The 10875-nt window shown below is 43.8% G+C and overlaps 1 long non-coding RNA gene across 2 annotated transcripts; it reads right to left on the bottom strand.

Annotated features, from left to right (window-relative positions):
* Positions 1–2652: 2652 nt before the first annotated feature.
* On the bottom strand, positions 2653–8294 carry LOC134483790 (uncharacterized). 2 transcript variants are annotated; one of them, XR_010060800.1, is made up of 3 exons: positions 8243–8294; positions 7150–7285; positions 2653–3013 (listed from the first exon to the last, which is right to left on the bottom strand). It is a non-coding gene; the product is annotated as an uncharacterized LOC134483790 (long non-coding RNA). The 2 variants fall into 2 exon arrangements; XR_010060799.1 differs by having other exon boundaries at positions 7150–8272.
* Positions 8295–10875: the final 2581 nt, after the last annotated feature.

The raw sequence follows: 10875 nt of genomic DNA, 5'->3' as shown, positions 1-10875 counted from the left end.
AATTATTTTGCTCATTACAGGGAGAAACACAAGTGACATCACAGACCCGAGACTGAGAAATCCAGTCCTAGCTTACTCGGGTGCAACTACAAGTGGGATTCGGAATGTATCAAATAACTAGCTGTCACACCTGATTAATACCACCCGATCCAGGGGAAGCAGCCACTCTGTCTTCCAAAATGTCATTAAAATATCAAAAAGAAAAAAAAAGAGTTCACGTAATTAAAGAAACATTATTTTGTTCACACAGCCCTGGGGGGGGGGGGGGAAACTGTGATTAAGGTAGCAATTTTGAGATGGTGATATTCAATCAGGCAGGCGCTCGTGTTTGTACCAGCTTAGAGCGGATGCTGCGGGTTATGTAAAATGCTGTTTCATTATGTGATGTGTTAGCTCTGAAGCCAAGAAAGACAGAGATGGAGGTGAGGACACGTGGTTAATCCGTTAAGAAGTCACGGGAGTGAAGGTTTGCGCTCTCTCTCTCTCTCTCTCTCTCTCTCTCTCTCTCTCTCTCTCTCTCTCTCTCTCTCTAAGTCAAAATAGCCCTGTTCTTATGAAATAAGCTACCTGGGTTTATACCTCCTGTCAGCCCTAGTGACGCACGGGCCACGGTGACGCTTGGTTTCCAAATAAGCCCCGGTTTAGTGATTCTACCACTAAACACAAGCTAAATTTCCATTCAACAAAAACAAGAATAATTGGTTTAGTTTTGGAAAGACAAGCTATCACTTTTCATTAGGGTAGTGGGGAATGAGGTGTGCTGTGGGTTGCTAATGTGTGGTCAGAACCATGCCAGGAGAGGGGTACACGAACTTTACTTAGGGATCATTTGCTGTAAAATAATTTGCCTTCTCTGAGGACTCTTTATCTAGATGGGTTTTGGACAGACAGACAGACAGATACACACACACACACACTCATGTGCACACACACATGCTCGCACACATGCTCAGGTCATTTGACAAAAAAAAATCCTATTTAATGTATGGAGTTCACAGAAGACGCTCAATAAATGTTGATTGAATGGATTTGCAGAAATACAAGTAGAGATTGGTTTAGAGAAACATCCTTTTTTTTTTTTTTTTTTTTTGGTGGTTTGCGAGCTGCACAATTTAGTCTTGAAGACAGCTGACAGGAATGTCGATGTTCTGTAATCGGAGGCCTGACTGGAGTGTGCAGCCAGCCTCGTCCAGGTGCCTCGCCTCTGGAGAAACTGCATAGGATGACTCTGTCTCTCAGTGCCTTCCAGCACCGGTCAATGAACTTGTTATTTTTTTTAGTGTGTAAGTAAGATACTTTGTGAGAAATGCTCACCCCAGCTGTGGGCCTACTCGGCACCAAAGCATGTGTGGCTGAGAAGCAAAACCTCAGTCAGTCAACAGTTGGCTTGACCGTGGTTTGTCTCGGAATTCACGTGATTTTTAAGAGTCCACAAATTCCCATTGAAAACAGGGACAGTGAGTATAACATCAACTGTATCCTTACCTCAGAGTGGAAGTTCGAGTTTTTATAGGCTGTGATGTTACATTTTATTTTATTTTTTTATTATCCTATTTTATGCTATGAATGTTTTGCCTGCGTGTATGGATGTGCACCACCTGGATGCCTGGCAACCACAGACATCGAAAGTGTCTTTCAGACCTCCTGGAACTGGAGTTACTGATGGTCGGAAGCCGCCATGACACATGGATGCTGGGAATTGAATCCGGGTCCTTTGAAAGTGCACTTCCTGCTCTTAATGGCTGAGTCACCTCTTCAGCCCCCTGCAGTTTGTTTTTTTGAAGGTGTCAGATGTGGTTCAAAAGGAAGCTTCTGCTTGTCCACTGGAAACCCAGCCCTGGTCTTTAAAAGGGGCTATGAGAAAAAAAATGTTGAGTTTTAATATTAAATATGATCTTCTGGATTCTTGCACAGTGTGTGGTCCTGAGATCGAATCCCCTACACCAACCACAGTGTAGGGGTAGGGACTGTAGACAGGTGGGTGCCCAGAACTCACTGACCAGCCAGTGTAGACAGTCAGTTAACCAGATTCAATGAGCGGCTCCGTCTCGGAAAATTAAGGTGGAGAACAATCTCGTGTGCTCACAGCGGCTTAGTTTTACCGTGTGTAAGACTATGCTGTGTGTTCTGTGTACTTGAAAATAGGGTCGGTCTAAACTTTATAAACAGAAGTTCCATGTTCCCTGGGAACCAGTACTCATTTGTTTTTCTTCTAGTAACGGAATGTAGCAATCAGAGAAAGCCTAGCCACACTGTCCTTGGCCCAGCTCTGTGAGGGCCACGTTGACAGCTTTATTTACTCCTGTGTACCCAATTGTTAGCACAGCAGGAAAGAAGCCCAACTCCAAGAGGTCACACTCTTGAGACACCAGACTACTTTGCCTAACCTTCCTGTCACATTTCCAAGGAGTAAGAGCACTTCCTGAAGCTTCCTAAATAAATTTGTTTAGAAATAAAACGTCTAAACAAATACTTGGTAGATAAATGAATTGTTCTGGTAGGAGATTTTTTTTTTAAACCAAATTTCTACCCAGCATCTCTCTCTCTTTCATATCTTTTTTCAGATGTTTTAAGCAACCCTAACTGATGAGTATCCTCCTTATAATTAGGGCATTAATTTGCCCTTCAAAATAAAGAGGTCAGAGAGATTGCTCAGTGGTCAGGAACAATTATTGGAGTTCTTAGTGCCCATGCTGGGATGCTAGCACCCAAAGCTCACACCCTCCTGTAACTCCAGCTCTCGTTTGACCTCCGTAGGCCTCTGCACACCTCCCGGATATGCCCACACGTACACATAAGTACAAATCAATGAAACATTTTAAAATTAAGATTATTCACGTTGTAGAAGACCCACGATGGCATCTCTTTGTACACAGGATATTTCCGCTCTATAGAAGAACGATGAATACATGTATTTTTCATTGTACTTATGTTTGAAGAATGCAATAAAATAGTCCATTGTCATCTGTGCCTCCATTTTCTATGGTTTCAGCCTCGCATAGCCAGCAGGGATCTAAAATAGTAAACGGAAAATTCCAGAAGTAATTCATATTTATTACAGTATACTGTTCTGTTTCTGTTAGTCTCTTGCTGTTTTTGATTTGTAAATTCGTCTCCGTCATAGGGCATCTTTGTGCTCTATGATGTCCTATGATGGTGCCCTAAGACCGCTGGTGATCTGAGATATACAGCCATCCTTGGTTTCAGCCATCCATAAGCTGGACCCCACAAACCATAGAAGGTTAGGGTACCTCTTCCCTATGTGAGGAAGACCATCATTTAAAACCTCATATTAAAGTATAGACACTGTATCTGTATGCACACGCATAAACGTGTGTATACATATGTATGGATACATGTGTATATGTGTAGGATGTGTGTGTGTTTGCACAGGTGTATTTGTGTGTTTTCCTTTGTCTGCATTGTGCCAGGTCTTAAAATTTTGTGACCAAAACAGAACACTTAGCAAATTGCAAATTCAAAACACCACCACAGGTTTTTTTTTTTTATTAGCTCTAATTTGTTTAAAGTGGTGCTTTTGAGTTTCAGTTTATAATAATTCCAGTTGCATTTTATTTACAGGCATGAGGAGGAGGACTCTTGGTTTGCAAGCTGTAGGAACCCTGATATCCTCAGGCTACAGCAACCCCCCCCCCCAAAAAAAGCAACAAACCTTATTCATGTAAATGTCAAGTCTAGTTTGTGGGCATGGCTTTCTACTGCTGCCTCTCCCGCCCTCCCTAAGCTATTCCACATCTACTTTGGGCTTGATGACCTGGTGGGGCAAGATGGCTACCTCCACTGCTTAGCACATTTTCTACTTTTGTGGCCAACTGTGAGTCCTGTGTAATCTCTGATTGGCTTGTGTTCCAATCCCTGAAGTAATGCTTGTGACCAAGGGGTTTGATAAGTTATCTGGCTTTAGGTTTTGTGCTATGTCAATCGCACTCCTGGGCATGTCTACACCCCTCCCCACTCCAACACTGCTCAGTGTTAGAATGAGGGGTGGGGGGGGGCGGTAGATGGTTCTGTGGAGAGGAATTTTGTCAAGCTTAGGTGATGGAAGAAGGTAAAGTCTGGGAGAAAGCAGGGTGCTCTCAACGCCAGCTACAGCCAGTGGGTAGAGCGGGAGCTGAGGTTGCGCACTTGAAGTCCTCAGCTTGTGTGCTCAGTAAATGATTGGAATCTGGCAATCAGCTACCTCAATCTCAAATGAAACCGAGAGTCAAATTAGAGCGAGTTCTGAGACTGAGCGCACAAATCTGGCTAGCTTGGGGTAGATCAGTTGAGTTCACTGACTGTTTCTTCAGTTCCCATGCGATGCCAATTGGGTAAAGGGCTGGCGCCCTGAGATTCAAATAACCCAGCTCTGTGTTGGACTTTCTCACAGTTAAGGAGGGGTGGTGTTGTACAGCGATTCGACAAATCTGAAGTGTTTGGTGACGTGTTCAGAGGCCTGTGAGGGTGGGGAGAAGCTGCTGGCTCCTGGTGAGAGTTTTTGAATAATTAACAAGAGCTTGTTGAAGTTATGGCGTGGCTGGGGAAAGGGCTTCTGTGGAGCAGCAGAGCAGCATGGGACAGGAAGAAGAGCTAGAAGATCACGGCGTGGCTGGTGAAGGAGAAGGCCGTGCTAGGGACTGCAAGCAAGCGTGCATGCTCAGAGGGGCCCACTCAAGCGCCCTTCGTTTCACCAATTGCAGTCTGGGTGTCATTGGAAGCCACTGGTGGTTGAAAGGCAGGGTCGAGAGGTGGCACAGTTGAAACTTTTGGAAGATTACTCCGGCCAGGGTAGGTTCAATTTACTGAAGGGAACCCATGAAGACTATTGTTCTCTTTGAAGAGAGAGTTGGGGAATGCCCGGATGGGGAAAGCAGAGTATTGTGACAGCAAGTCTTACGGTTGGTCAGATGAACAGAGCTAGGGAGAGGGCAGAATCAAGTGGGCCTTTGATGTACTGGGCATAAGAACCCATTCTTTTTGTACAAAGGGTAAAAAGCAACAGGAAACAGGCCAACCAGTAAGGGGACAGCAACATATTCATATAGCTGGCAAGACTTGCTCTGTGGAAGTAAAACAAAATATTCTCTAAAAGATTTGTCGTTGTTGTTTTGTTGTTATTATTATTATTATTATTATTATCATCATCATCTACCTTGAAGTTGGTGTTTCAGGTGATTGTGCATCACTGTCCTGGGTGCTGGGAACTCAACAGAGGTCATATATGTGTTCTTCCCACTGAGCCTTCTGTCTGGACCCTCAAAATAATATTTTAATAAAATATTTAATAGTATTCAATGTGATATATAACATTGAAATTCAAAGCTTAGAGCCGAGCAGTAGCATGACTCAACAAAGGAGAGTCAACTGCAGAGACAATTTACCCCATACCACTCCAGATGACTCAGGCCACACCCAAAGTGTCCACCGCTAAGACATCTAAAGTGGGGGAGCATGCCTCTCCTTCCACTTTTTAAAATGTGAGTGTTTGCACGTATGTGAGTGAGTGTGAACATGTGTGCACGAGTGTTTGGAAGCCCGAGTTTGAGGTCAGGAATTACTCATTGAAGCAGAGCCTCTCAGTCAAACCGGGAGCTCATCCCCTATAGGACTAGTCTCCTGCCTAGCTTGCTTTGGGGCTTTCTGGACTCTGCCTTCTAAGGTTAGAATGACAGACTGGCCACCCCATCCACTCAGCACATTAATTGTTGAGTCACCCCCATTTCTACTTTAAGGAGATGTAATTATTTTTAAAATTTAGAAGAAAATGAATGCTGCAATATAAAACAAAACTCAGGGGACCAGTTTTTTATGGAGCAGATGGGGCACTGGGAATAGAACCCAGGGTCCCAAATATGCTAGGTAAGTAAGTGCTCAACCACTGCATTCTATGTCAAACCGTTTTTATTTTTTATTTTTTGGTAACTTGATTTTGAGACTGAGTCTCATCGCATTCCTGGAGCTGACCTTGAACTAGCAATTCTCCTGCTTTAGCCTCTGAGTAGCTGGGATTATAGGCCTGTACCACCACCTCTATGTGGACATTGCCCTTTTGTCCTTCAGTCACAAAATAAATGAACTCATCCCACTTTGCCCTTTAGCCTTCTGCCATGTCAGATGCAACATGAATACTACACCAGATGCAAGAATCATGATCTCGAACTTTCTATAACATCTGCAATTATGAGGAATAAACTTATCTCTCTTATTTATGTTATGCAACTCAGGTTATTTTGTGATAGGAGCAGCCATGTGTGGCATTTATTATTCATCATTAGTCATAAGCAAGAGGTTCCCTCAAATACAAAGGCCCTGGCATCAGATGGTTAAATTTTTTTTTTTTCTGGAGCTGGGGACCGAACCCAGGGCCTTGCGCTCGCTAGGCAAGCGCTCTACCGCTGAGCTAAATCCCCAACCCCATGGGCCCTGGCATCAGAAACCACAGCTTTTCATTTCTAAAGTAAGGCTTACCATTCCTTGTCCTGCTCCAGCTCTGAGATGACCGGAAGTTTTTGGTTGTGGTTTGTTGGTTTGTTTTTGTTTTCCAAAAGAAGGGTTTCTTTGTGTAACCTCCCTGGCAGTCCTGGAACTCTCTTTGTAGACCAGGCTAGCCTTGAACTCACAGAGATCTGCCTGCCTCTGCCTCTACCTCTGGAGTGCTGGGAATTGAGACATGCACCATGACTGCCTGCCTGGCTGCTGTAGGATTATATAGCGTTAAGCAGAAATGAAATAGGGCCATCTAAAATGCTAAGTCTCACCTCCCTCTTGGCTCCACTACCTTTCTCCTGTTGTCTTTCTCTCGTGACCTCTTCTCTTCCCACAAGCAAGAAGACCACCCTTGGTCACCGCATCTCCTCACAGTCCACACAGACAAACAAGCAACACGTCGTGTTTTCTAGTAAACTTGCCTTCCACCTTCCCTGTCAAGATGCCCCTTGAGGGTTTGAAATTCTCAGAGGAGACACACAGATCACAGGGACAGCATTGTACATCCTCCCAGTGGCCCTGTAAAGGACAGTTACACCAACACGGAGAAGAGGTAGCTGCTTTAGGCTTTGATCAATGTCCGATTTAAAACAAACAAATGAACAAGCAAACAAACAAAGTTAATGTTTTTCCTAAAGTTAAAGTGGTAGAGCACGCACTTACCCTAGTGGAAAATATGGGCAGGCAGGGCTCCATGGCTCCCTGGAACACATCCTCACAGCAAAGCAATGTGATTATATGGATGTACATATTACCGTCTACAAAGGGAGATTTCCCCCCCTTTGTCAAGATATAAATCCTGGATGTGATGTAGATTTTAGGCATGATTGTCAATTTGTAAAGAAGAAAAAGAAATACGAGTGTCAGAGACACACAATAAACAGCACAGGCAGAAGAACATGTCGCCAAATCCAACTGTGGTAACAGCATCTAGTCAGAACCCTTTAACAAATAAACAGCAGGAGGCTGGAGGCCAGAAGAGTCTGCTTCTTACCACATTTCTAGAACTTTCAGGTGTTAGCATTGCATCTTTTTTTTTTTTTAAAGATTTATTTATTTATTATATATAAGTACGCTGTCTTCAGACACACGAAGAGGGCATCAGATCCCATTACAGATGGTTGTGAGCCACGATGTGGTTGCTGGGATTTGAACTGAGGACCTCTGGAAGAGTAGTCAGTGCTCTTAACCACTGAGCCATCTCTCCAGCCCAGCATTGCATCTTGAAGATACACTCAGCCCATGTTAGCCCAGAACTGTTATTACATCACAAAGAAGTCTCCATGGTTCAAAGAAGACTTAAGAGAATGCGGACTTTATTTAGGTGTTATGTTAATCTCTCCCCTCCCTTCCCATGCCCTCTCCTATCCCTTCAGTTTTCAAGCTTATCTCTTTTTATAACCAAGTATGACGGACTCACCATTGTGTGTGTGAAAAGATGGATCATATAAAATGATTAGTATTTTTTTTTTAAATAGCCCCAGGTTAGTCTGGAGACTTGGGTTTAGGTGACATTAGGTCATCAGAGTTGACAGTTATCACTGTTGGCTGATAGAAGGACCAGAGTTTTTACAGTGTCTCTACTTTTGTAGCTGTTTGGCATTTTCAATACACGACCATCAGCCAGCCAGTCCTCCCAGCGGCTTCCGGTGGCAAACCTACTTTCCAGCATTACCTCCAGTGTGTCTAGTCTCCATGTCCATTCCCCTGACTCCTGCCACCCTGCCCTGGTTATTGCAAGAACACCCACTCTTACCCAGATGTCACTTCCGGCCTTTTACTCAGACGCCACGTCCGGCCTCTTATCCAGACGTCACTTCCGGCGTCTTATCCAGACGTCACTTCCGGCAGCCGTCTGCTGAATTCCAGTTTCTTTTCTCATTGGTTTACAGAGTCACTGTCTTTCTTTTTCTAACCCCCAGGATCTCAATCATGTTATTATTTTCTGTACTTATAGAAGCTTTTATACCTTGGCACCCTACAACCAAAGAGGGACTTCACCTTCAGGGATTTCTATATACTTGAGGCGACACAGCTTTGACATGCAACCGCTATAGCCAGTCTAAACCCACCCCTGACTCTTGGAATACGAGTCCCTGCAGATAGGAACACAATTCTTTCTCACTAAACCACCTCAGGACAGAAGCAAGACTGTTAAGGCTCACATCCCACCAAGTTTTCCCTTGCTTAACTCTTTGTCTTGTGTAGCCAGTTCCGGTTTTCCCCATTCGCCCCCATAAAAGCCACGACAAAGGCTTTGTCCTCACTGTCTGGATTCCAGATCAAGAGAGCTTACCCTCTCCTATCACATGGCCATTCATGGTGCATGTGCTTTTTTCATCCTGAGCACTGAGAGCAATAAACACATTTGTCACTTTTGGCCTTCTGATGAGTTGTAGGTCATACCATCCACAAATGAACACAGTTCGATACCCCCATCCTTATCCTTTTTTTAAATTCTACTTTTTCATAAAGCACTTTCTCACTTCCCAAAAGCATTCCTAAATATTTGCTTTCTTATTATAATCTTTCTTCTGCAGGGCTGACGAGCCGGGTTCTCATCTACCTTACCAATGCTCATCTTCCAGAATAATGCCTGTTATTTACTATTCGCTCGGTAAATATTTGTGACTCAGAAAGAGGGAAAGTGAGTGTGCTGTCTAGGAAATGAAGGGATAAATACAGCGAAGGCCGGGGCTGCAAGTCTGAGGTGCTCCACTGCTTACTGGTTACTGTGGAAATTCTGGTACTGAATGTCAGGGCAGAGAAGGCGTGCTATCTGATTGGTCCCACGTGATACACAGGAAAATATCTCGGCCTTGGGAGACCTTAGACTTCGGCTTAATGTTTTAAATCTCAGTTACAATGTGTGCTAGGAATGTAACTTTTACCGAATAATAGGACTTGCTCAGGACTTCAGTTTCTTTGTATTTAAAAGAAAAAGTGATTGAAAAGGATGCCAGGCTATTTATATGTGAAAAGGAAAAGAGAATGAGTGAATGAACGAACGAATGAATGAATGAATGAATGAATGAATGAATGAATGAATGAAACAAATATTCATTTTTTTTTAGACAGGTTTTTCTGTGTAGTCCTGACTATATTGGAACTTGCTGTGTAGACTAGGGTGGCCTGGAACTCAGAGATCCACCTGCCTCTGCTTCCTGAGTGCTGGAGGCACCACCACGTGGTGTGCCACCACTCCTGGCAAAAGCAAAACGTGCTTGCTCCATTGTAGTTTGGTAATAGATGAGATTGCAGGTTAGCAACAGCCGAGAGCTATTATTTCTCTTAGTGACTACTGTTCTTGTCTGCTCTTTCTTGGGTCAACCGAAAGCAGGAAGACCAACAGAGTAGAGGCAACCTAGCGTGCTCTTTAGTTGCTAAAACACAAGACGGATATGGTTGACCTGAAGTCCCTTGTTGTTCTGGACCATGAGGTATGGCAGGCAAGGCTTCCTGAAAGCCCATAGCTCAGAGCCATGGTCACGTGAGATAAGGCTTAAACTGAACACCTGAGACCTGCAAGAGATGACCATGAATATAGCAGATGATGGGGACAGACCACATGGATGAGTTGACATGTATTCTGAGGTTCTTCAGAGGCTCAGAAATCATTTGATTTCCTTCTTTCCCCTTGGAGCTATCTCGATGCAAAACGGTCTATCTTGAGCAAGGCAGACTTCCACTGGGTTGTGGTGAGTGTGCCTGAATCACCTCTCCATCCCCAAAGCCAAGCACAAGTCAGGTGACAACAGACAATGTCCACTCCATCTCTGCCAGCTCTAGAGATAGCTTAGCTCCCTACCTCCCAGCTAATTACCTCTTTAAACTTATCCTATTTCTCTGGCAAACAAATTCAATAAAATGGTTCCTCTTAGACAAACATCATTGTTAATACCCCCCGTGTGCATTATCCTAAAACTACAAACACACAGAAACCTCCAAATTTGTCTACTGACATTTGAGAGTCATGAGATTCACTTCATCTATGCAAGTCTATTTTCAAAGAACACATGGAAATACAAGGCTGTCAGAATTGCCAGGGATTTAAATGGTCTTTTGGTTTAGCGCCATCTGATACTTCAATCCTTTCTATCATATCTCTGCCAAGTGGGTGTTCAATCTGTGTTAGAGTATATTCAGTGCTAGCAAGCAACCCCCCAAGCCCAGAGAAGGATAGTTCAGTATTGAGTCTACGGAGTACGGGGTGGGCAGGCTCTAAGATTTACTGTCAGTGCTACTAACTACTAGCTCTGTGTCATTAGGATATTATAAAAATGCCTGTAGATATTGCTCCCCTCCCACCTCTTCAAAGTAGGGGAAATAAAGTTGTTTGTGTCATTGGGTGAGAGCTAATCTTGGTTGTCAACCTGACTTCCTGGGAAG

The sequence above is a fragment of the Rattus norvegicus genome, chromosome 20, assembly GCF_036323735.1.
Source record: "Rattus norvegicus strain BN/NHsdMcwi chromosome 20, GRCr8, whole genome shotgun sequence".
Lineage (NCBI taxonomy): Eukaryota > Metazoa > Chordata > Mammalia > Rodentia > Muridae > Rattus > Rattus norvegicus.
The sequence above is the reverse complement of the archived record's forward strand: the minus strand, read 5'-3'. Positions and strand labels throughout refer to the sequence as shown.